Here is a 22,183-nt window from a genome sequence, read left to right as displayed (position 1 = left end):
AACAAACTGTACTTAAGCGTGGATTTCAACGCATTATGTTAACGGATACTACATGATCAGTGTACACGGTGATAGTTATACTGAATATGCCAAGGAATTTATTGATTTATACATTAAATAACTATAAATTTAAAAACTGTTTTGTTAAATCTACAACAACAAAGTGCTTATATGGTAAGTTATCTAGAAAGAATATCAAACCTACATGTGCAAAATAAGGCAGGAATGATTTGAAAGGGATTTACAATCACAAATAATCACAGTTTGTTAAACCTACAAATTGTGTTTTCCTACGTTGGCCATACATGTTTAAATGGTTCAGGACAGGAAGCTGTAATCTACATGTAAACCGGACGTAAAGGAGCAACCACATTAGCTAGTGAAGTGATCATTTCATAATTTTCTGATTAGTGGTTTTATAAGATAACTTAACCGACCATGAAAAACTCGACTTACACATTGTACAAGTGGGTTTTATTCCCAAAAAAAGTTTTAGAAAGTTTGGTTTACATTGTTGGAAACAATATTTGGATACCTTGTCTAGAAAACAGATATAAGCATGAACATAGTGATTGAAACAGATGTGGTGCAGTCTGCATTATATTTAAACTGATTCGTTCGAGGACGGCATTAAAGAAACATTTCATGTTCAATCTACAGAAATCTTGATATAAGTCATTACATTATGCACTATTTCGCAACGATTTTAATTTTATTGGACTGCTTCTTCAAAGCTCTATTGCTGACACAAACAGCAGAAGTATGTCTTGTGCAGGATCAAGCAGTTCTAAAAAGAAACGTTGTTGCTATTGGTGACATTCTGCGAGTTATACAGGATTTCTCTACAATAATGTGTATGAAGGAATGCTTGACGTTTCCACTATGTAGCGCGGTGAATGTATACCCCGACTTGCTACGATGTGAGTTGATGCTTCACTCGTCTACAGATGTATCTGGCGGTGTCATAACGTCATTAGATGGAAAAACTATTGATGCTGTAGACATTCCTGTGGTATGTACACTTGTTTTTAATAAACTTTTTTTTTTAATATTTGGAATGTGTAGATTTGAATCCCATTTTCACATGACATATCCGGATATTAAATCACTAAACAGAAATTATATATTTTGTTAACTTTCGTAATATCGGTTGACGTTATAAGAATATATGGTGACATTTGAACGCATGTTTGGATTGTTGAACGCTCAACATTGTCAATAATATTTATTAAAAAAGGACGGGTTAAATTATTCAATTAATGCATGTAATTTACTTCTGCGATTATGCGTTCCATACGATATAATATAATAGTGTATTGTAAGCAAAAGGATTCAAGTAAAGTTGATTAAAGTATTTTTTTATTTACATTAATAATCAAGTACAAAAGTGATTCCTAGGGCTATGTCACACTTCTGTGCGTCAGAAATCCTAATGAGTTGCGCATTGTCATTTCTTTCATAAGCAATCGAATGCACAGCACGCACCCATATGCCCAACAGAGACTTGAGAATTTGTTAGTCTATATGTATTTTGACCTTCCCTAGTGTATATAGCACATTTGGAGACGTTTTTGGGGTCTAGATTAAAATTCGGTAAAAAATGCCGAACATTTACAGTACGCTCGAGCTCGAGAATTGTATATTAAATATGCTGATTAGTGGTTCTAGATTCGAAATTTGGAACGTACGGCTGTTTATTGATTAAATCCATACGGACAAAAATGAAACAGGGTCCAGAGAGTTATTGATATAAAATCCTTCCGAAATAACTATATACATATAGACATAGAAAATGGCCACCGTATGTGATATTTAATGATAATAATAGATTAAAAATGTTTACATAACATTGATTAGATCAGAAATAAAATATTTACCCAGGTTCTATACACGGATAACCGTAACATATCCGATACTCCTTAAATGTCGCCCGAGAGGGTTGTAACAATCTACCATACAGTGTAGATCACATAGTATGATAATGTAAATACAAAGTTAGTTGGATGAAAAATCGGTTGGTTGTGGCATTTAATGCTCGTTACTAAACCTTGCCCAAAACAAAGGCTTCCGTCTTTAGTAACACGCCATATTGAGTTGGTTTTTTTTTTACATGCAATGCGTAAATTACATGATGAAATTATCGAAAATTAGTTATCAGTTACCTCTTAACCAAATATATATAACTAAAGAAGCTTACCCCATAATTTGAAGAAATACAAATATGGATTTAATCAGAATTACTTTCTAAAAAAAATCTAAATCAGACTTTGATAGTTAATATCACTTACTGTTTTTACGTGTTCTTGTGTACAAATTTAGGTAAACAAGCACCCTTTTACGTTCGATACCTTTATGTGCTTGTTTGCTATTGTCATGTTTATAATAGATAGAGGATATCTAACAGTGTATTCAGTGATACCATTTATGTTTCACTCGTTTGGCTAATATTTTGATGTTTTCCCCATGCAGTCCGAATGAGAAATATCAAAACGTTAGCCACCCGACGGATTTTTGGTATTTCTTAAGATATTGTTAGATATTCTGTTTATTACATTTTATAGCAAAATATAAATAGTTCAGCTTTTAATTTTCCCTATTGTAGTTTAAAAGCAGTGTTTGATTGCTCAAATAAAAAAAGATACCTTCGACTAGAGAAAGATATCAGAAAAATATCAATTTTATTGAATGAATAATTTCCGATATTTCACAGGCAAAAATGTAATAAATAATATTTATTCGTAAAATACTTACAATATTTCGCTTTACAAAGGTACACTCCATACCAATTTCTCAAACATTCTACATAATTCAGTGAAAAATAATAACTTGCTATTTGTAATTCAAATTAGGATATAAATATTACAGGAATATGCTGGAGTGTGTCAAGGAAACAATTGCTCACTAAACGAGAGATGCATTGAGATACAGTCCCGGGGGTACGTCTGTGTGCAGTATGGTATGTATATCACTTTAGAGTCCTTTGTTTGATGCTTTGATTATTAACTGAAACAGTGATCATATTACAGTTTGGTACAATGCCAGATACTTTATCTCTATGATGAAAAAGCTACAATGCTAACAAAAAAATGTCATTTTGTTTTTGGAACAGAATATTTTATCTCAAACTCGAATTTCGCATCGTTTAGAGGTCTCAAGCAGACAACATAGACAGAAAGAAGCATTTGTGAAATATGAAAAAAAAACTGTTTTAAGTTAATGCAAAAAATAATTTATTCAAATACACTTATACTACATTACAATACAATTACATTTATCAAGGGTTTCCGGGAAAATCAATATCTGTCCTCGATTTTACTGATTTTGAGTAAGATGTGTGGTTTTCTTTATATATCGGTATCCACGGCTTCAGTCTATATATTGTAAAGTTTCATTTATTAGATATAAGTGCCAAACAAACATAAAAACAAACAAAAACAGCTTTACATTCATTACAAGGAAGTATGTTCCGAAATGATCATTTTACTAGTTGGGTGACACCTGAAGGATGTCACAGAAAGAATGAAGCGTAGTGAGGGGCGATAACTCTGTTTCAGCAGTTTTCATAAAAAAATCGCTCAATATCTAAATTTCAACCAATGAGAAGACTGTGTTAAAGGTTGGGCCGCGGGGCCGAGTGGTTAAGGTGTCCCAACATTTTATCACTAGCTGTCCATCTCAGGGATGCGAGTTCGAAACCGACGTGGGGCAGTTACCTGGTACTGACCGTAGGTCAGTGGTTTTCCTCCGGGTACTCCAGCTTTCCTCCACCACCAAAACCAACACGTCCTTACAAAAATTGTAAATGACCCTGGCTTTTAATAGGACGTTAAACAAAAATAAGTAAAACTGTCTTATTGCCAAGGAAATGAAACCCATAAAGTTGAATTTGCTGTCCCATAATACCCCTATTTCATTGAAATCAGACAATATCTAAATTTGGACCAATCAGAGGCCAGGAAATGGCGACCATTTTGGTAAAATGTGAAAATGAGGTGACCAGAGGGACCGGTGTCCCATGATGTACCTACATATCAAATTTCATCAAAATTGGACAATATCTTATTTTGGACCAATCAGAGGCTGGGAAATAGCAGTCATTCTGTTTTAAAAAAAGTTAAAGTGAGGTTACAAGAGTAACCGGTGTCCAATGATGTACCTATATACTGTACCAAATTTCATTGCAATCAGACAATATCTAAATTTGGACAAATTTCCTCGAAAAAGATAGGATTAACTCTTTCAGATAGGAATATCCAAGATTTTATGGGAATTGGCTCGCCCCAATATTAATCTTGGAGAAAATTGTTAATAAATCACACTTGCATGAGGAAAATCCCATTTTTGTATGAATTCCCCAGTGGAACACAATGATACAAATGAGAGAAGGAAAATTGTTTGTTTGTTTGACATAGCCATTTCTTTAAATTGATATTTCGAGACTTTCCCCATAGTTTAAAGTCAGTATCAGTGTCTTTGTCAGTGGTCCGTGTCGAGCAAATTGGGAGATTACCAGGTATCTATTTTTTTTATTCGAAAATTTTGCAACTTCTTCAGTAGTGTTGGGAATCACTAATAAGTTCATGATCAATCATCATCATATCGATAATTGATCGATCATGAATAGAACTTTAGGGAAATATCTACAAAAGCATTAATATGAATTGTACATTATAATTACCCAGGTAATTTTATATCAAGAACAGGTGAGCAAGTTATCTCCCTTTTTCTATCACAGATGAAAATTAGGTAATTAGCAAGTTTTAAATTGTCTTATGTGAATTTGAACAATAATTCATGTAAAGGAAGCTTAACCATGCATAATAAAACATGTTTTTATTTTTAAATACCTTTTTTTAACCTTTTATCAGGTAGCAGTGTACACCAGTTTGCCAAGTTTCTGAAAATTAAGTGGCAATTATCTCTTACTCTTATATATATTTGCTTTGTTAGCTTTGTTTATCACCCTTTGAATAGCCAGCTGAGTCAGTTTGAGGCAGGGTCTCCTTGTAGAAGTTAGTGACTACCTCTGAACAACATGCAGGAGACCTGTCTGTCCACATGCCATCCAGGAAATGGTGCAATAATTTATGAAAATGAAGCTTACCAAGCAAAATAAATAATATTTTCTTTTCAAATAAATGATTTAAACTTCTTGTAAGGTAGCAGTGTAGACCAGCTTGTCCGGTTTCTGAAAAATAAGTAGCATCTTTAAGTCTGAGGCTGGGTCTCCTTGTAGTAGTTGGTGACTACCTGACTGAACAACATATAAGAGGCCCATTGCATGCCATCCAGAGCAATAAGGGTAAAATGGTTCTGCCCAAAGACACAACCACGACAGCACATACCGGCCTGATTGTCAGCTTCCCTTTTCTTCTGCAGGATAACTTTTCAAACTTTTCTATACTTCTTCTATATATATAATACTAATAAACTTTGTGTATTTGGTTTAACGTCCTATTAACAGCCAAGTTCATTTGAGGACGTGCCAGGTTTAGAGGTGGAGGAAAATATTTGATATTGAGAGACTAGTTCTACAATATGAAATTAAAATCAGATTTTATGTAAAGTTTCAAAATTCTGAATTTGTTTCTTCAGTAGAATATAGAGGGAAATTAAGTGCGGTCTTTGGCCAACAATTTAGAACACCCCTCCTAATGTAAATATATGCATATGGTGGTGTTGGCCTAAAAAAAGAAACATATAAACTATTTACATGTACACTAGTCCCTGTGTTACAGTATTTTACCTGTGTGGAGATGACATTATGAAGAAGACTATTTTGTAGAATGGTTATAAATTAAAATCCTGGTCATTGTTTGAATTTGTCGAATAATTTTCTATAATACCTTTATATAATTAAAGTTTAGATTCAAAAGATTTTACTAATTGCTACCTGTGTGCAGATGAAATTTGGGAGAAAAACTATTTTGTAAAATAGTGATAACAAAATATTGGTAATTCTTTAATTTTGACAAGTAGTTTTCTATAATACCTTTTGTAATAAGTTGAAACAGATTAAAAATTCAAAAGATAAAACAAAAATACAACATGGTCCCACACCCTAAATTAGTTAATTAAATTAATGTGATATAACAATTGACATAATTTTAGTAAAATTTTGTCAGAACAGGTTTCTCGCACATGGTTTTCTTTGGCACATGTACATGTAAGCAAAGAGTTGAAATATGTTGATATGGAATTGATAATAAAGCAACTTATAGATATTTGAAAATTGACTAATTCATGAAATTTCAAAGTCAACTATTTTGTAAAATTGTGATAGCTAAAACCTGGTAGCTCTTTGATTTTGTCAAATAATTTTCCATCTTATACTTTTTTTTGTAATAAGTTAAGAAATTAATTTAATTTTAAAAGATAAAAAAAAAATGCATGACACCCAAAGCAACATAATTTTACTTAATGCAACATAATAATTGACAATATTTTAGCTTAAATTTGTCAGAACAGCTTTCTTGCATATTGTTTTCTTTGGTGCATAAAAGTGAAGGGTTTAAATATATTTGAAAACTTATTTCATATATTTATTAATGCAAAAGATGATATAATTTGACACTGTCCTAAGAACCATCTCAATAAAGGGCAGGTCAGAGACTTTAATTTCAAAATTTAAAGCATTAGAATATAAATATTTCATTAGAAATTTGAAAAAAAAACTTCTATTACTGAAAAAGAATTGTTCAATATACCAGAGACATATATACATGTCTCTGAATATACTGCTAGTGTGTACTGAAGTACGTGTACAGTAGTTCCTTGAAAGTTCGTGTCATCGTAAGCTAATATGTATGAGATTTGATTCTCGAAACGTCGTTGCTCCTCAACATAAACAAATATCAGCTGATCAAGACATCAAAGCATCAACTAACGACACAGTAATTTCATTAAACAAACAAACAATAAAAATTAAATATTACATATTTAAACGTCGCCTGTCTCTAAAACGTTAATGAACACGTAACATTTACACTAGGCCTACTGCCAGTACTGGAAGCCTACGACTCGGTAGGCTACGAGTTTAGATTTGTTATCGAAAAGAATTGAACGCTGGTCTGGGTTGACGATGAATACTGATCCTGGAAAGCAACAAATATGGTCATAGTAGAACAACTATAATCTCCAATGTCACTTTTAATATGACATAATATTAAAAAGTCCTGGTCCTGACGGGAAAATGTAATACAACTCCCTTAGAATGCAGCTGAAGCCTGGGGTTAAACGAGTAAGCGGCGTGAAGTCCCCGGTGTTGTTCCATCCGGAACTCCTCGGAGAATCATTTCAGCGATAATACCCGATGAGTTCAGGATGGCGTTATCTATAGTTGTCCTTTATATATGCGGTCAAGCCGACCAAACCAAGTGTGTAAATAATTTCTATTAAATATAAACTTCATACGTCAATTTTAACGGACCTGTTGATGTTAATGCAGGCTTTAAAACACATCATCAAGATGACTCGCGCAAAACAAATATAAAACCAGTTGATTCGTAATGAATGTAATGCTGATAACTATGTATGCCGATCCGGTCCATCTGTTCTACCGTGCTAAACGGAAAGGAAACACCCGGTCTTGCGTCATCAAAACGGGCAGGAAAATACCCCAGTCGAATGGAAAAATACTGAGAAGGTCGAAAAAATAGGCCATTTTCAAAACAATCTTGTAACCGTTCTGCTAAAGATATCGAAAAACTAAACAGACTGTTTTCTTCAGGAAACATTTATCTCTTTGTATGTGCATTGTATATATCTCTGGATTTTTTTCTGAATTTTGAGGGCGATTTAAACAGAACCTCTTAGTCAAAGTGACGATTTTGGCATGTTTGACCCAAAATATCTCATAAATACGAATTTCCACAGGGATACCAGATACATCCAGACCTAGATCGAGCCGAGTTTTACAATGGTTCAACAGCCCATCAAAATTGTATGTGCCATTTTTTCCGCTCCCAAATCGCTACAATAGCCGGCAAAAATCGCGAATTAGCTCATACTATCATTACGTTCCGTAAGGAACGATAACTCTAATGAGTTAACGCCCCTCACTACACTTCATTCTTTACTTATAAAAGGAAAATCGAAATCGAAGAATAGTTCAGAATATTCAGGGATATTAATAAAAAACATATCGTTTAAGTATTAATATGTTATATGCCTTTCTTTCAAAATGTAACAATAAAACAATTGCTTTTTAATAAAATTCGTTATTCCATACAAAGTATACGCCATGAATGGTGTGGTATATGTTTACATACAGAAGTATGTTAGAGTAATTAAACATTGAACCTCTCTTGGCCAGAGAAAATTTAATCTAAACCCATTTACCCTGTTTTCGCGCTTCGTTTTAAACAATCAAGGTTTACATTAGCACATCAGTGCAAATATCGAGTAGGAAATAGGCCGCTTTATATGTGATGTAACGTTTTTAACCAAATGTATTTTATTTGATCTCTAATGTTGCTTGGCATTGATGGATAAGTAAATATCCGTAGTTTTAATTCATGTTGCCAAATTCACACCCTTAAGTGCAAAATAAACACACTGAAGTGTGTAGTGTTTTACTGTAGGGAAGGATATTTAATTATTTTGTTTATTATTAGCAGTCTATGTGTTTGGTTTTATATATTACTAGTGTGTAGTTTAAACAACCCTCGTGTTTACTGTACCGGTTAAACAACATAGCTTATACCATCAAAATAGATGTTATCATATTCTCAACATTAAATTTTAACACTGGATAGAAAAGTTTACAATTGAGCAAATGAGGGGGGGGGGGGGGGGGGGGGGGGGGGGGGGGGGTGCAATTAGGAAGGTTGATATGTTGGGGTTTTTTCTGTATGTGTGTTTTTTGGTTTTGTTTTGGGGTGATTTTTTTTGGTTATTTAAGCGTCTTATGAATAAGATAAAGTCATAATAAGACAGTGAAAGGGTAAACACGCTAATCACAAACAAACGTGTTTACAACAGTCACATTTATTTATTTATGTCTGTTAAACCCTGGAGCTCCCTAAACTGTTTCATTTCACATTTCAGATTAAATATATAACATATCAACTTGATGAGGGATATAATCCTACCATTTACTGTTCATCGAAATATCTCCTATATGTACCAATGCTTTTTCGAAAGCGTCTCTGTGGGTTTTTTTTTAAATCGTTAAACCTGTTAGTATCGACTGCCTTTACGATTTACTTTATGTATTTCAAAGATATGTACATGGGTACTAATTTACTCATATCTATTAATGACAAGGGGGAACTTTGCAATAAGATTTTGCATTTATTTATAGAGTAACAAGTAATTGATAAGGATTCTAATGTATCTTAAATCCACTAAGATGTTGTTGGTAACACGCTGTTGATATTGTTATGACAATCTGTAAACAACAGTTAATTGACTAAGTTTAGTGTGTAAGTGAAAAATTGAGATTTTTTTTACTGTTGAAACATTGAAATCCCAAAAAGGGCAGTCGTCAAAAAAAAGTTTTAAAATATTTTTTGCAACAATTGTTCCTAGGAGAAAATTTTCCCTGAGGGACCCAACTTTTTTTTTTTTTTTTTGATTATGTGTTATATCAGACGCTAAACTTTTGCTATAAACCATAATTGTCATTTTGAATTCAAGAATTTGAATGAAATACTCCAGAACGTTAACACTAAAGTCTATGGGAAAACAATTGGTTGGTTGGTCCCTACTAGAGCTTCAATACTGGTGGTTCAGTACTGTAGCTTCAATATTGCAGATTCAATACTGAGACGTCATTACTGGAAATCCAATACTTGAACTTCATTACTGGATATTCAATGTTGGGGCTTCAATACTAGCGATTGAAAACTGTTGCTTCAATAAAGGACATTTAACTAGGTATATTATAATGGGAAGTGATTATATTACACTGTATATACATAGATTTTTCAATATATTTTCACCCAGTAACAAGAACTAGGTATAATCCATAAACCCTGTGTGGGTCTTAAGAAAAAAAGAAAACTAGTTAAACAAATAATTCAAATAATAACTGCCTCGAGCAAATAAAAATGTTTGATGGATGGGAAAAGTTGCTAATTATCTTTAGATAATAATGAAAGGTATATCGATCTGATACGCCTGGTTTTTAAATGAGACGTCATTATACTTATTGATAAATTAAAGTAACTTACACCGACTATGAAACATCTTCAGGTACAAAATGTGAAACACAAAATGTGAAATACAAAATGTGAAAGATCAATAGGATCTTCCATGGGTCTGTTCCGTGGACAGGATATCTCAACCATAGTATTAGAGTTTGGCTGGCAAGCAAGAGGCTTGCTGAGTGTTAGCAAGCTAGCATTTACATGTGGGTTAATATATATCTGTCTACGGTACAGGCCCAGGTTTGATTATTATTCTCACATAAATAATCAATCGTAAGCTGTTTTCAAATTGTGAAAAAAAAAGTTTTATTGCACTACAATTTATGTCGAAATTTATAACGTCATCAATTTGCGACCTGGTAGCGCCACATGAAATGATGATGTTTAGCGGTTGTAACTTGTCTTATCCCATCCCTAGCAACCATTGGATCACTCTTTGAAGTACGTGAGGCATATGTGCCTTTCCTGTGTTGAATACGCTGCGGTCGTATGTCGTGTTTGCCTATATTTACCCATTGCTTATGTCAGAATTTTAGCATGGTTATTCTAAAAGCTACCATACCATTTTCAGGGAAAATTAGAGAGTGTGGTACCGTAGTCGATTAGGCCCTATATTCTATCTTCCAGAAAGAAGTTTACGAGAACTTAATATGCAGAATTTTTTTTTTCAACATGAAACGGTCAACATCAGTTAATAAATTTAAAGTTTAAAATATATATCGAACATTGATCATTCTTTTTTCAGTTGTTACAATATTGCACAATTTCATTGATTCACACAAAAACGTCCATCTAAAATTAATGTATCGACTTTATTTTCAGTATTGTTGTAATTTATTTTAGATTTCAAGATTGGATTTTGTGTTTGTCGATTTCAAGGAAGGATGAATTCATATTGTTTTCAGACAGATTAACTGAGAGAAGAAGTTATATTACATTTTTACCAGTGAAATATCAAAAATTATTCATTCTATAAAAGTTATATTTTTCACTAGTGAAAAATATCACTTTTGCTGATTTGACCAATCAAATTAATGATTAGAAAATACCAAAATAATTGACCAATCAGAAAGCCCGACATATATGTCAGCGCCTGGACAGGGGGAAACTACTTTTTTTGTTTACAAATTATCGCTGTAGTCCTAGTTAGCATACGGGGTAGGGTTTTCGTTAATAAAAAATGTAATAAATAGAATATCTAACAGTGTCTTCAGTAGTACCAAATATATTTCACTCGTGTGGCTAATGTTTTGATATTTTTCAAGAGTGCGCAGCACGAGTGAAAATATCAAATCATTAGCCCCACTCGTGAAATATATTTAATACTACTGAAGACACTGTTAGATATCCTCTATATATTAAATTCGTCTCAAGAACAAGTCAATAAATCGTCCTCATATGATCAATAAAATAAATGCTATTCCTTGTGTTTTATTACATTGCGCATGTAAAAAGTATAGCTCGACAGTGAAACTTGTGCAAGTATGCAAAGAACATTTCATCAAACAAAACCATAAATCAAGTATCACTCATTCATTCATAATATTTTCGTTTTTATTTTTTGAAATCAGGAACGGATACCCGAAGCGGTTGTATTTCTTTCTAATATGCAAACGAAAAAAGCTAAATTTGTTAGTAAAAATCGACCGAATGTAAGCATATATTTAAATGCGTGCATTTACATTCATGATAATATTTTTGTATTAACAAGCAACATGTATTGTAATAATTAATGCGTTACATTGTGGAAATATATTTTAAAGTAAGAATAGCATAATAACTTTATCATAACAAAATGTCTCGGGATATGTAATTACCTTATGGGCTCTTTCACAATATTTAAATATATCAATATAACGCTTTTAATCTTAAGTACTTAAAAATCTATCTTGCAAAAAAGGCGACATGAAACAAAATGGTTAATCAATAAAAACCATCAGCCTAAAATATTAGCTATACGTTTGAACGTTATTGATTTTTATTTCCAATGCAAACACATTTTTAAAAATGCAATTAATTTGATGTTCGTTCATCTATTACATGCTGTTTACAATACATGCAATCATACATTTGATAGATTTCTGCAACGGACTTCCGCCATCAATTGTGAATACCAACTATACAATCAATAGCTCCCAAGGAGTCCCGATCGCTGTTTATTCGTGTCTCCCCGGAGCTGGCTATGTCGGTGGTGCACCGAGCTCTTTTTGTAATCCACTCACAAGAGCATGGAGTGAGGCAGATATTGTTTGTTCAACGAGTAAGTACAACGATTCAGGGAAAGATATTATGTATACCAATAAAACACCCCATCCGTAATTCCGTACTGATTTTGGGTTGGTCTGGGTGTTGTTGTTAAGGAGAGTAATTATATTATTTTCTTAATCAGGAGCGCGTGTTTCTTGACTGGATATTAACGAAATCCACTTATATCTAGTTGTACAAAGGAATGTCAACAGCTGATGTTAAAAAATTAGTTCAGGTATCGAAATAGCCACAGAGGTATTTTCATTTAAGTCCAAGATTTCTTAATTTGAAACACTAGACGAACCCTAGTTTTATTTGTTTCCATAAATATGCAGCTATTCATAGTGACCTTGACCCATCCTGTATGACGTCATCCATCTACAGGTTTACCGGACGGTTGTGGGACTCCTCCTTCACTGTCTATCCCGCACAAGATCACGCGTCCGTATGGAAACGACTCTTATTTAGCCGCCTTTCACCTGTCTGAGTTTTGATGGTCAAGTTACTCTTGACCACTGTCCAGTCACACGCTGCACTGGAATTGAACAGTGGAATTCCATTCCTAGCATGTCATGTTCAGGTATTCGCTTAATTTATCATAATCATATCCGACAAATTTTACTTCTTTTTATTTCAATACATGATATAGAATTTAAAAAAGGCATTTGTTTATGTAAATAGAGTTCCATACTTCTTATTTGCGTCTAGTATTATTCTTTGATTTGAATAAATTAAAAATATTAAATAAATATATATAGGTCAGATTATTTATGTATTAAGAGCAATATATATATTCAATTTCAATGTCTTTATTAACTTTAGCCACTTCGTAACTTTGAAATATATATGCATATATATATATATTCTAAATACATAGTTACCAAGTAATTTTTCACAATAATATATTCATTATGCACATATGAATATTCATTATGAACATTTAAATATTCAGTATGGACATATACATATCCCAAAATAAACACACATTTACATATTCATTATGAATATTTACATGTCCAAAAATAAATACACGTTTTCATATACATGACATATCTTTTTTTTCTACAGTGAAAGACTGTTATGCGAGTAACGGCGAGTACGACGGTCACGTGACATGCACGAACACCGGGAAAACATGTCAGCGTTGGGACCAACAGGTTCCTCACGCGCACACTTACTTCTTCGGCAGAAGTGACTTGCACAATTACTGCAGAATAAACGAAACTGTGATCCCTTGGTGCTACACTACGGATCCAACGACGAGGTGGGAATACTGTCCAGTCTCGCCATGTTAAAACCATACCCTACCAACCCGAAAATAAGACGTAGCTTATTTTCTTTAATAGTAATCCAGATACTGGATTACTTTTTTAGGAAAGGCTTATTTTCGAATGAGGCTAACGTTTGTGGTAGTTTATATGGTTAAAGCTTATCTTGTGGAGTATGATGACACATGACAAAGAAGCAATTACCTTTATACACATCGATGATGAAGGTGTCAACATAAGTTCGTTGCAATAGAGCAGAAACATATGTTTAGGAATTACAATGCACAACGATTATCTTTTTCAAATCAGACCTTCGCAAAATTATGTATTTGTATGTGTTTTACTCGTGAGAAACTACACGCTTATTTTAAGGATAGGTTCATTTTTGAGTTGGGCTTTTTTTTCGTTAGTTTGGAGTCACGATTTACAAGAAATCACCTTTTATCTATTGTAACAAATCACGCACCGGTTTTGTAAACACAAATATAACGTTTCATGATCAATTACGTCATTTGTAATTTCTTTCTCTATTCAATATCTTTTTAATTTAAAACAAGTCTAGACCAAATAAAGTAACTTAAAAAATATTAATTGAACGTTTCATCTCGTACTTTGAAATATTCTGCACATTACTTCAGCAAGAAAATATCAATCTTGAATCGAATCCATCATTCTAAAACACTAACATCGGTGATTGGTGTTCTTTAAAAGTTATATACTCTCCCAAATTTACAAAATTGGAAAAAAAAGTTTCAGATTTTATAAATCAGTCCTTTATTTCAACAAATGCCTGTCTCCAATCAATAGTCTAAATGTTAACAAGTTCAAATACTTTACCTCAGCCCAGGCAGTTACAATTAATTATTATGTGGATTTCAATATATAGAAATTGAATCGAAATTGAAATGTTAAGCAGCAATTTATATGCATTACGATTGTTTTATTGTATTTTAACACTATTCAAACATGTATATGATACAGATCATATTGGTGAAGCATACAATGGAAAAACGTGATGAGACGAAAGATTCTTTGTTTTCTTCAAATCATGGTAATGATTTTCATCTGCTATGATTGTTAATGTGTGGATAGACAATCAAATTGAAGCAGCGTTGTTTGTCCATTCATAGACATATTGGCACTATTCAAGGTCAATAAGAGACAAAATTTAAAAGAAGACACTGCACTGGCATTAAAAACAAAAGACCAGATATGCATATATTTTCAGATTCATTGATCGCGTTATGCTACGCGTGCCGCTACAGTGTTTATAACTAATGCAAAACAATCCTTTTTATTCCACCGAAACACAACACAGCTATTTTGTCACTGACAATCAATTTTTATGATCTAAATGAGGTATCTGTAAATAATGAAAAAAACTTCTTTCGAAATGTATTAATCTGGCTAAGGTTAACCGTTTTTCTTTAATCATACTAGATAAATAAAAGATATGATGTCTTTGATGTTTTTTTTTATCTTGTCATCATTAGTAATGATATAAGAACTGATACAGGGTTGGATGTTTATCTCACTCTTTAAAATCCATGGATTTTTCTTAAAGGCAATTGTACATTTGCTAAGCATATTTTATCTTTTAACTATGTGCAAATGTCATTCGATCACGCTACAACCCTATTTAAAACAACGCTGTTTTGATGTCAAGTGAAGCGATTACAGTACGACGTCGAAGATTACTCAACGAAGATTTTTTATTGTTTTATCTCATGATATAAACGACACTTCTGTCAGTTTTCTGTTGAAAACTACATATTTCAGAGTTAAAAGACATTTTTCTTTCAATGTTTGGTCAGAGTCTCTAAATAAATTTTAATATTCTGCGGTAAGTCTTCAAGTATCATTTTTTTATTCCAGCAGATAAAATCAAACATAAAATAGATAACCAAACATTCTTCTGTCTCTTATAACAGTATTTACTTAATTACAGGTAAAGAAACAAATTTGGTCAATCAGTGCATATACTGTTAAAGTGTTAAATTGACCATCATCTATCAGTTAAAATTGTTGCAGATAATACGTAGAGGAATTGAAAACAACACCAAGTAGGTATACGTTCTTTCAAATGAAATATTGCATGTACACTAAGTACAAAGAAAATGTCACTCCGTGTGATGACAATAACAAAAACTTCCTGGTTTTTACATTTATCAAAAGATATTTAGATAAAAGATATTATTTAATTTCAGGAATACAGAATTCTGGAGAGAATTTTAAAGTATTATATTCAAAACTTGAAACAATTCAGGTGGTTAATTTGATAGTTTTTTTTATATTTTGAGAAAACGTGGAGGATATTCCACATAGTACAGAATTATATTGAAAAAAACCCTTTCATTGCATACAATTTATTCGGAATATGATGTACTCAAACTGGGACTTCCAGTCCGACAAAAAAGCACCGACCGAGCAGTAATGTATTATACTATATTCAACACCTTAAAGAAGAGGAAGGTTCCGGATGGTTATCCTTGGTAAGCAGAGATGCTTCAAACCAAACATGATACTATTATTTTGTTAAGAAAATAAAACTCTTATGCAGTCTATTAGGCGACGGTCCTATATAATTTCAGTCCCCAAGAGTTCCCATTATCCTAATTGCAATTGCTAAATTGCTATTAATTAAAGATATGCATGAACAATTCGTGTTTTTAATTTCTCTTTTTTTTTTTTCCTTGTCAAAATCAATAAAGAAATCAAAGCTAATTTAATAATTTGAATAATCAGATTTACACACATCTAGCCAGAATTAGTACCGACTGTTTTATCGGTCTAGGGTCGAGTACTCGACAGAATAGCTCGGATTCATATATTGCCCTGTCTGTATATTACCGTATTCTTGTGATTCCCCGACAAGCCCTTACAAGGCAAATATGTATGACGTAGTTATATATCCATTGTAATCGATTTACTGTATCTATTTATTAATTAGCAATTCGATTGTGTTTCTATTGAAGATCGATTTTACTTACTTCAGTTCATAAGATAGTCAATTATATGTATAGGGAGGTCTGTACTTTTAATATACTTAAGTAACCATATTAGACTGTGTATCTTATTATATTGCAATTCGCAAGATCAACATTTAAATTTTACCGAACAGTAAATCATTAACAGGCGTGAACCAGTTATACACCAAAACAGCCAAGTGTTTGTTTATAACTACTTATATATGTAATTAATTCTAAAGTCATGTCATTCCTGTTTAAAAAGTAATTGTGCCAATGTCATTTTGCTTGGTAAGAAAGGCCAGAATGTCGTGAATACCAAAACTCATTTGATCAATTTACTCTAATCAGTATGCTTTCTATATCAACAGGGTCAAATAAACGAGATCGTTCATTTTTATAGTAATATTGATTCTTCGATTTCAGTTGTGTTTCAAACTTCATTAAAAAATCGGCCTGCTGTTTGTCTCGGCCAGTAGCGGCATGGCTAGCTGTATAGCTTGTCTCAAACGTCCGTCCATATGTGATCTTGTTCACACTACAGGGAATGATATACGTCATCTCTTGTTTATTCATGTCTACACAATAGAATTTAAAAACTTGAGTAAGTATGAATTATAATACGTATAATAATGACAACGGTGCAATGTTATTTACAAATATGTTTACTGTATTGGTTGAATTGGCATACATTGCATAAAGGACTGGTAGAACATCAAAGAAAGCAAAATCCAGTATATTGAACCGTACTTAAGACGCCGTATAACATTATAACGATCAGAAACCTCTAATATTCCATCGCTAACATAGCAAGGACAAAATATTGATGTCATGATATCACACTTAGAAGCAATTGGAACACAAATTTGTCCGAAAATGATCAACGTCTAAAATCTAATAAAATAGTCAGATTACCGTAGAAACAAGTAAACTATATCGAAATGGACAGAGAAGCTTTAGAATTTCCTGCTGAACGAATGCCATGAACACAAGGCGATCTCTCCCATAGTGTATAAATTACCTCGAGGAGCCTGTACCAATGTAAAAAAAATATACATATAATGACTTATATTATTTCTCAAGAAAATTCGATTTTATTATCTCCATTTCATTGGATAATATCAACAAATGACCAATCACGTATCACATTTTATCAGTAATTGTCTGATGATAACGTTTGGGTTGACGTGCAATCTAATTCAAATTAGACTTGGCTGTATTGTAGTGTATCGTAGACAAGCGGAAATTACAAGTCTGTATTGTAGTGTATCGTAGACAAGCGGAAGTTAATACAATTGTATTGTAGTGTATCGTAGACAAGCGGAAGTTAATACAATTGTATTGTAGTGTATCGTAGACAAGCGGAAGTTAATACAATTGTATTGTAGTGTATCGTAGAGAAGCGGAAATTACAAGTGTAATTTTAATTAGATTGGGTTGACGTGGGAAGCTGGAGGATAGACCTTTGATTCTCGAAAGTTAAATGCGATGTCTAATGGGTCATCGTACGTTGTGAACGCATGTAATAAATATGAAGAGCAGGGCTTTCTACGTATCTCTTTCAGTGTTAACTATTATAGGCCGGTAATCTGCTATCGGCCCCGTTCACTTATCCGTTCAGGTGTTATAGAGGTAATGATCTGTGTGTTTATCACGACATAAGACATTTTATCTATTAAATCTCATTTTGCTGCATTTTGAGAACGTGCCAAAGGGACAACTCGCTGATACGAGATGGCCGTAATCATCCAGAGCTACCAGCCATCTGTATACTTTAATCGAATGTCATTCATCCTTTACCAATGTATGTACATGTAGCTACTGTTGATAAGCTACGTGTTCCCTAGTTCTAACTTCATGAATTAACTCACTTCTTTACCGGCACCTATTGATATGTTGTATGTTGCTCAAAAATAAAAATATGTTAAAAAGATAATATTAAATATACCCATATATTTTTATTATTAATTTTCCGATAAATTCACAAGGAATCGCTCGTACATCAACAAATGGTCAAAGGGAAGCAACTCCCCGTAGTTACCACCAAACAATTTTATGATAATTAAATCACAACACGAATGGATAACGCAAATAAACAAGACCTAAATATCAATGATATCATAGGTTGTAGAAGACGCAAACCATTCAGTTTTATAGTTTTAGATCAATTTTTCCTTAGCAGACGACAGGAAGGAGAACCAAAACTTTACCGACTTTTAATGGTCATCGCCGATGTATGGAAATTCTGTAGAATTTCAATAAAGTGCAAACAACATGCAAGTGAGACTAGGTATCGATCGATGTGATAAACAAGAATCGGATAATTTCTTATTCTACTGGGTATCTTCTTCTTCTTTTTTTTATCTTTATTTTTTTTATATTTTTTTTTCTGTTTTTTTTTTTTTATTATTATTTTATGTTTTTTAAAGACATTTTTAATGCATAAATACATAATTACCACACACAAACACACATCTTGGTTTACAATTATCATCATGCTCACTATTTTCATCTTCACCATCATCATAATAACCTATATATTGGATATCGTACGTGATTGGTTCAGTCGGGCGATATTCTACTTTTTCTGTATGCTTGTAGTCAAAGTTCTGCGTATTGAAATCACTTGGGCTTTCACTGCTTTCGTGATCGTCAAAGACACGGTTAATTTACCGTATTTTTCGCCATTGTTTATCAATTTTAGGTTAGAATCACTATTATGTTGTGATGTGGGAATTCTCTGCCGAGACACAAGTGACCAGGTAGTGACTGGGAGTACCATGGGATCTATCAATTATGAATGAATCGCCTCAATTTGTTTGCTAGGTTGTTTTTGCTTGGCTGGCTGGTTGGTTGGTTGTTGTTGTATGGGATTTAACGTCTTCGAAACTCACTGAAAAGGTTTATTTGTTTGTTTGTTTTTGTTTTACGTCATATTAACAGCAAGGGTCATTTAAGGATGTACCGGGTTTTGGAGGTGGAAGAAAGCCGCAGTACCCGGAGAAAACCACTGGCCTACGGTCAGTACCTGGCAACTGCCCCACGTAGGTTTCGAACTCGCAACCCAGAGGTGAAGAGCTAGTGACAAAAGTGTCGGGACACCTTAACCACTCGGCCACCGCGGTCCCTACACTGAGAATGAATGATTGTTTTACTTACTAGATGTACATGTCATCCCAGGCTCACTTTATTGATATGTTTCAGGATCGCTATATGCATGTCTTTCATCACGATTATAGCCAACTCTAGGTAACTATGTTAAGTAACCAGGGGAGGTCCATAGGACCTATTAACTGTGACGGTGTTGGCAACATCTGGTGGTGGCTCACCAATACAACAATCTATAAGGTCAAGTTATACCTATAAACGATAGGAGTGTGAGACTAAAGCAGTCTTAATGTTGAACCGTATAGAAGCAGTGATTCAGAACAGGAATCTGCCAAATCCGAAATGAACTTTATACCCAAAAGTTATTACAGGAATATACACCAACATCATCTATGCTAACAAGTAACGACGGAATTATTTTAAATAGGTAATAAATTTGGCTTCGTTAAAAAAGGCCCATTACTAAGTACTTCCTATTCTAAAATAAATAAAACATTGGTTTTGTAAAAGAACGACCTGTCATAATTCCTCCTACGGATTGATAATTAATGAGCAGTAGTATTTTAAACTGAAGTCGATGAAAACATTTATAAGTGTATTTCCACCATCAAGACTATATATCTCTTTTATCTGACAGTGAACGTACACTTCCTTTGGGATTTCAGTAATTTGACGTACACTAACCTGTTTTAAAGTTATGTCGGAGATACAGAGTTTGGAGTTAAGCGTTCTGGCATCAGCCAGTCGTATGAGAAAACGTGTCTGGTGAGCGATGCTAGATTTGGTTGCTTGACTTCAAACTCCTGGCCATAGCTCATTAATACCTGTGTTATTACTTCTCTATGTCCTGGTCGTAAGAACAAGACACACAATATTTGAATAACAAGTGCAATATTCATCGTTAAGTTTATCTGTTGTTTTTTCAACCCATTCTTCATAAATGCAACAATTCTATTACTCTATGTATTTATCGACATTACTTTTTGATACAAATATTTATGTAAGTGGAGTTAAAATAACGTATTGTCATAAAGTAATGAAAACATACAACGATTAAGGAGACTGAAATTGAATTGATTCTTTACTACAGCAAAGTATTTTGTAAAAGTTGTTAGTATATAGACATGGAATGGGACAATATTGCTCGAGAAATCTCCGATCTTGTGAGATTCAGCACACAATAACTGCACGATGTTGGGAGTAAACTGATCAATTATCTTAAACAAATTGATAGTTGTATATGTTTTTAAATCAAATAATGCCGAAATTCTTTTGAGGTTTGCAGTATCTATTAAAACGCGAAAGGCAACTGGGAAAAAATCGAAAGAAGCATACAAACAAAACACATATCACACTTGTATCTCTCGATACACTTGACCTGATTATTGATTCATAGGATGTTAGTCTGTCAGTGGACCTAGACTTCTTTTGGAGGTTTAATTGTTTGACGTACACTAGCCTGTTTTAAATTGATGTCAGCGATACTAGTACATCGTTTGGGGCTTAGCGCTCTGACATCTGGTGACAGATGTTTGGTATGGTTGCTTGACTTCATTTCCCGATACACATGAAATAATAATTAATTTACACGATAAGTAACCTTGCCAAGCCATATATTGTTAGATAAATAATTAACCAGTGTGAAGCAATATTTGTAACGAGGTCAATATAATGACCCAAATGCTCTGAAAATTAATGAATGTTTGCCCTACCTTGATAGATTAAATGAAATGGGCTATTCATTTATATTCTAACATACACAATGAGTTTTAAAATGTCATTGGTGAAAGGCCTACTGTATTTGCAATCAAAATCGACACCGGGAACCCTTTTTCAAGCCAAACTTACACTAATTATTTATCCAGTACCTGTCAGATTAACATTCGGATGAACTCTCCATCCATATTGACGCCGGGAATTTATCCAGTAAAATTGACACTAGGGATATTTCTCTGGTCGAAGAGACACTGCAAATTATTACTATAGTCCAAGGGCCGCCGGGAGTTGTTTCCACATCCCAATTGACACCAAGAATTACTTCACCGATCAAATCGAGACTGTTAATTATTACTTTGGCCTTTTACGATACCTTCAACAGAATAATGATTTTATCACGTTTACAAAATCATGTCGCTCTGTATCTAAAATACACGCAATGCTTTTATTGATTAGTTGCCTGGGTTCTCTGAAATCTGAATGGTTCTAACTACTGATCGCAAACAAGTTAAAAAGAACGGTTTTGAAAATGTCATTATTTAAATATCAATTGTACGTCGACGATGTTTATTTAACGGCAAAACAGTCATGCAATGTTAAATCTCCTTTTGATTATGTGTTTGACCTTCCTAGCTTGCATTGAACAATTTGGTGTATACGTTGCCGTCATATGATATGATTCAAACTCTTGTATGTTCAGTGGCTATGAATCTCCTTAATTTATTGC

At 33.3% G+C, this 22,183-nt stretch overlaps 1 long non-coding RNA gene across 1 annotated transcript; it reads left to right on the top strand.

The window, feature by feature from the left end:
• Positions 1-741: 741 nt before the first annotated feature.
• LOC117332085 lies at positions 742-15,201 on the top strand. Its single transcript, XR_004533718.1, has 5 exons — positions 742-1,012; positions 2,866-2,956; positions 12,229-12,411; positions 12,783-12,978; positions 13,467-15,201. It is a non-coding gene; the product is annotated as an uncharacterized LOC117332085 (long non-coding RNA).
• The last annotated feature ends 6,982 nt before the right edge of the window (positions 15,202-22,183 follow it).

This window comes from Pecten maximus, chromosome 8, assembly GCF_902652985.1.
Source record: "Pecten maximus chromosome 8, xPecMax1.1, whole genome shotgun sequence".
Taxonomy (NCBI): domain Eukaryota; kingdom Metazoa; phylum Mollusca; class Bivalvia; order Pectinida; family Pectinidae; genus Pecten; species Pecten maximus.
Note: the sequence above shows the minus strand (reverse complement) of the source record. Positions and strands in the feature narration are given on the sequence as shown.